The sequence below is a fragment of the Rhinopithecus bieti genome, unplaced genomic scaffold, assembly GCF_001698545.2.
Source record: "Rhinopithecus bieti isolate Rb0 unplaced genomic scaffold, ASM169854v2 scaffold_11161, whole genome shotgun sequence".
NCBI classification, from domain to species: domain Eukaryota; kingdom Metazoa; phylum Chordata; class Mammalia; order Primates; family Cercopithecidae; genus Rhinopithecus; species Rhinopithecus bieti.
Genome location: NW_016806937.1, coordinates 2,679,275 through 2,684,810, shown reverse-complemented (window position 1 = coordinate 2,684,810; position 5,536 = coordinate 2,679,275). Strand labels below are relative to the sequence as shown.

The window sequence follows — 5,536 nt, the reverse complement described above, 5'->3', positions numbered from 1 at the left end:
CAAACAAACAAACAAAAATCAGAGCTCTTCTCAGGGAAAGCCGTGCGTGGGGCAGGTCGGGGAGCTTTGGTGAGCCTCCTGGAGTGAGGGAGGAAAGATGGCAAGGAGTGTGAGTAAGTAATCATGACAATTGCTTGCTGGACCCTAGGGCAGGTGGCTGAAGAACTCCAGGGCTTCTGTTTTGCCAAGTTAGGGGTTCAGGACAGTTGAGGAAAGGCTAGACCTTGTACCAGCCCCTCCTTCTACAAGCTCCGACTCAGGGACAGCCTCTCCTCTTACACGCACATCGAACATCTGCCCCAGGGATACTAGTTTCAGGGTTGCCTGTCGAGGTGCCCCGGATTATCACCAGGCTCTGGCTAAAGGAACCAGTGTCTCTGGGCCTTTGTTACCAGCTTCATTCTGTCTCCTGGTGGAAGGTGCTTGTTATGGGTTGAACTGCATCCCTAAAACATATGTTGACGTCCTGGTGTGGTGGCTCCTACCTGTAATCCCAGCACTTTGGGAGGCTGAGGTGGGCGGATCACCTGAGGTCAGGAGTTCGAGACCAGCCTGGCCAACATGGTGAAACCCCGTCTCTCTACTAAAAATACAAAAATTAGCCAGGCACAACAGCACACGCCTGTAGCCCCAGCTACTCGGGAGGCTGAGGCTGGAGAATCACTTGAACCCCGGAGGTGGAGGTTGCGGTGAGCTGAGATCGCACCACTGCACTCCAGCCTGGGTGACAAAATGAGAATCCATCTCAAATAAATAAATAAATAAATAAATAAATAAATAAATAAATGTTGACGTCCTCACCCCCATACAAGTGAATGTGCTTTATTTTGGGAATAGGAATTTTGCAGATGTCATCAATTTAAGAAGAGATCATTAGGGTAGGCTGTAATCCACTATGACTGCTGTCTATAAAAGGGAAAATTTGGCCACAGAGACAGACAGGCACAGAATGAAGAGAACACAGTGACACAGCAGAAGACTGTGTATGACGGTGGAAGCAGAGATCAGACTGACGCAGCTGTGGCCAAGGAAACCACCAGAAATTAGGAAGAGGCAAGGAAGGATTCTCCCCTAGAGCCTTCAGAGGGAACGTGGCCCTGCTGACACCTTGATTTTGGATATCTAGCCCCCAGAACTGTGAGAGAATAAATCTCTCTTGTTTTAAGCCACCTAATTTGTGGTGTTTTTTCACTACAGCCACAGGAAAGGAATCCAGTGCTTCTGACACAAGAGTGGGGGAGCCTTGTCCAGAAGCGTTCGTCTGGTAACACACCTTCCATCAGCCAGAGGAAAACCTGCGCACAGAGCCCGTCTGGGAGGTGGTTCTACAATGCACAGCTTGGCGAACTCTGGAGCCTATGACCCAGCTTTGGTTCCTGTCTGTAAAAGGAGGGACCGGAATGGAATTAGCCCTCTCCAAATTCTAACTTGTTTCAGTTTTGTAAGCCCTCCTATTCCTAGTCAGAACAAAAAGACCCAAGGGACTGTCAACCATTGAGAGCTTGCTTGCCCTATACTGGGCAGGGTCCTAGGGGACTGATGGAGGCGTCTGTCCCGTGGGGATGCAGCCTATGGGCTCCCAGGACACCTCCTCTGCCTGCACTAGAGGAAGCTGGCAGCATCCAAGTGACATTTTGGTGACTTGGCTGCTCTGGAACTAATGACAAAATAAAATTCCCAACATCAAACCAGTCCCTGCTCTGAGCTGGACTGTCCTGTGAAGCTTTCCTGTATAAATACCACTTCTGATCAAGGTGCAGTGGCTCACAACTGTAATCCTAGCACTTTGGGAGGCCGAGGCAGGCGGATTGTTTGAGGTCAGGAGTTTGAGACCAGCCTGGGCAACATGGTAAAACCCTGTTTCAACAACAACAACAATGACGACAACAAAAATTAGCTGTGTGTGGTGGTGTGTGCTTATAGTCCCAGCTACTTGAGAGGCTAAGGTGGGAGGATCACTTGATTCCAGGAGGCCGAAGCTGCGGTGAGCCAAGATCGTGCCACTGCATTCCAGCCTGGGCGACAGAGTGATACCCTGTTTCAAAAAAATAAAATAAAATAAAAAATAAATATCACTTCTTAGGCGTTAAAATCCCTGAGGTTGAGCCATTTCTGATATGGAGGCTTTTACCCTATTATTTATTTATGATGTTATTTCTATCCACTTTCTTTCTCTCTATGAGATTTCAGGGCCAAATCTACCTGCTCTTTCCATTCTCCAAAAAACTCATGAAAATAAAATGGCAACATTGAACTAGTCAGTAATTTGATGCTGGAGATTCTCACCTCTCCCCATCTTAGCCAATGTGAAATTCAGGATAAAAGTAAAGTCCTACCCCAATGTCAAAAACAAACCAATGGCACGAGAACAGGACAGCAGAGGTGTGACTGAAGACTGAAGCACTCAGGTCATTTCTAGCTGAATGAGCACAGCTTAATGTGCGGTTCCAAGGATGCTGATGAAACCCAGCAGAATGCTTACTGTGCACGAGTCAGCAGGGTGTGGACAGGCAGGTCATTCTGGGATTGACATTTTGAGAAGGTCATAGAATATTAGACAGCAACTGGAGGGCAGTGATCGGGATGGAAACCGTGTGTGTATGAGTGATGGTGTATGAATTTAGACAACGAATTTAGTCTTTGAGCCAGTGCTTTAGTCTGAAGGTTTATGTCTCCCCCAGCTCCTGTGACAAATTCGTATCACCAAAGCAATGGTATTAGGAAGTGGGGTGCTTTGGGAGGTGATGAGGCAGAGCCCTCATGAAGGAGGTCACAGAGAGCTAACTAACCGCTTCCACCATGGGAAGACACAGCGAGAAGGTGCCATCTATGAACTAGGAAACGGGCCCTCACCAGACAAGGAATTACTGGTATCTTGATCTTGGACTTCACAGCCTCCAGAACTGTCAAATATAAATTTCTGTTCTTTATAAGCCACCCAGGGTATGGTGTTTTTTATAGCAGCCTAAATGGACTAAAATGCCAGCGATTTCATTTCTAGGTCTCTGGCTGAGTTTGCATCTTATTGTGGCTATAACAAATCACAATAACGAACTGGGCAGCCTGAGGAGCACAAATTCATAACCTCACAGCTAGGGAGGACAGAAGTCCAATGGGTTGGCAAGGCCACAATCCTCCTAGAGGCTACAGGTGCGACTTCATTTCCTCGCCTTTTCCAGCTTCTAGAGGCCTCCTTTGGTTTGTGGTCCCTTCAACAATGACGTCACTCTGGCCTCTGCTTCTGTCATTGCGTCTCCTTCTTCCCCTCTGCTTCTGCATCACATGGCCTGCTCTGTGACTCTCTTGCCTCTCTCTTACAAGGACCCTTATGATTATAATGGGCTCACCCCCCAACCCAGGATCACCTCCCCCCACCTACCGCAAGAGCCTTAATTTAATCACATCTGCAAGTCTCTTGTCATGCAAGGTAACAAATTCACGGGTTCTGAGCATTAGCATGTGGACATCTTTGGGAGGCCATTACTCTGTCCTCTACACTTGTCTACAGAATACACAGGTGTGCAAGGGTGTAGGAACAATGATCTCAAAGAATAAAAACGCAGAGACAGCCTAACATCTGACAACAGGGTTCTGGTTGGACAATGATGCAGCCATTCTATGGAATATCACAGCCATAAAAAGATGGAGGCAGATGACATGGAAGGATGTCCGTGATGTATTATTATTATTATTTTTGAGACAGGGTCTTACTCTGTTGCCCAGGCTGGACTGCAGTGGCACGATCCCGGCTCACTGCAACCTCTGCCTCCCAGGTTCAAGCGATTCTCCCACCTCAGCCTCCCGGGCAGCTGGGATTACAGACTCATGCCACCACACCCGGCTAATTTGTGTACTTTTTGAAAGAGACGGGGTTTCACCATGTTGGCCAGGCTGATCTCGAACTCCTGACCTCAAGTGATCCACCTGCCTCAGCCTCCCAAAGTGCTGGGATTACAGGCATGAGCCACTGTGTCCAGCCCATGATGTATTTTTGAATAAGAGATAATTTTCAGAAATTCATAATTTATTCAAGAAATACTTTCAATGCTTACTATGTGCCAGGAGCTGAGAACACAGCAGTAAGTTAAACAGGCAGAATTCATATTCACTTTCTAAAAACTGTATATACAGAAATATGTGTTTGCATGGGGAAAAAAAAGTTTTACCTGGTAAGTACATGCTAAGTTGTTAATAGTGATTCTCAGGAGAGGAAGAGTAGGGCTTGGAGATGGCGAGGATTTGCCAGGTTTATTTTGATGTTTTCATATGGTTTTATCTTTTCAACAAGCACTTGTTATTTCTGCTAAAAATGAAAATGAACTAAGGTAGAGTCATCAAGACAAATTATTATGTGAACTCTAACTTCTTGACGATAAAGCTGTACCACTGCAAAAGAGAAAGAAGGAAGGAAAGAAGAGAGGGAAGGAAGGAGAGAGAATGGAAACAAAGAAAAGGGGAAAGGAAAGGAAGAGAAAAAGAACAAGCTGATGTGTTAACTTGGAGAAGGGAAGGCTTGAGGGGCCCTTTGCCAAGGCTCTTGTGGTTCAAAGTGTCCCTCTCTCCCCTGCAGGAACTGGCAGCTTCTCCAGATATATTTCCTTCTATCCTCTCTTTGGGCACCTGGCCCTGTGCCTGTGCACAGTGGGTGATCAGTGACATATTGTCGACAAGCAAAGCAACAAATGGAATCGCTGGTAAAGGTGGAGAAGCCACTTCATTAAGCCAGGGTGCATCTTTGACCCCCTGAGCCATCAGGCACATTCACCAGCCTCAATTTTTTTCTTTTTTTTGGAGAAAGGGTCTCGTTCTGTTATCCAGGCTGGATAGCAGTGGTGCCATCATAGCTCGCTGCGGCCTCATCCTCCCAGGCTCAAGTGATCCTCCCACCTCAGCATCCCGAGTAGCTGGGACCACAGCACCAGCCTTAATACTATACCAAGATTCACTTCCCTTTTTTTTTTTTTTTTTTTTTTGAGACAGAGTCTCATTCTGTTGCCCAGGCTGGAGTGCAGTGGTACGGTCTTGGCTCACTGAAACCTCCAGCTCTCAGGTTCAAGCAATTCTCCTGCCTCAGCCTCCCAAGTAGCTGGGATTACAGGCACCTGCCACCACACCTGGCTAAATTTTATATATTTAGTAGAAACGGGGTTTTGCCATGTTGGCCAGGCTGGTCTTCAACTCCTGACCTCAAGTGATTTACCCGCCTCAGCCTCCCAAAGTGCTAGAATTACAGGCGTGAGCCACCTTGCCTGGCCCTCCCCTCATTTATAACCATTTCTGGTCAAACTCTGGTCCTTCCCAAGCCCCTGGAACTTCCTAGTTTCTTCAAGGCACAGATTCTGCCATTTGGGGAAGTGGGTGGAAATTCTAGCTCACTTATTCCAGACACAGTGGTCCCCAAGATGAATCTGTGGTTTGCTGCTTCCTCATCCTGAACTGTAATCTGAGCTGGCCTTTCTGCCCTCTGCATGTGTCTCTGAGACTGAGGCTTTGTGGTGGGACGTGTGGGAGGAAGCGGAGGGATGAGGCCTTAGGC

At 47.3% G+C, this 5,536-nt stretch overlaps 1 long non-coding RNA gene across 1 annotated transcript in view; it reads left to right on the top strand.

Moving 5' to 3' along the window:
* LOC108533903 (uncharacterized) overlaps nt 1-1,758 on the top strand; it is a 6,999-nt gene extending 5,241 nt beyond the window's left edge. Inside the window, exon 4 of the long non-coding RNA XR_001886841.1 lies at nt 1,198-1,758. This is a non-coding gene — a long non-coding RNA (uncharacterized LOC108533903). The remainder of the gene's footprint in view (nt 1-1,197) is intronic.
* The last annotated feature ends 3,778 nt before the right edge of the window (nt 1,759-5,536 follow it).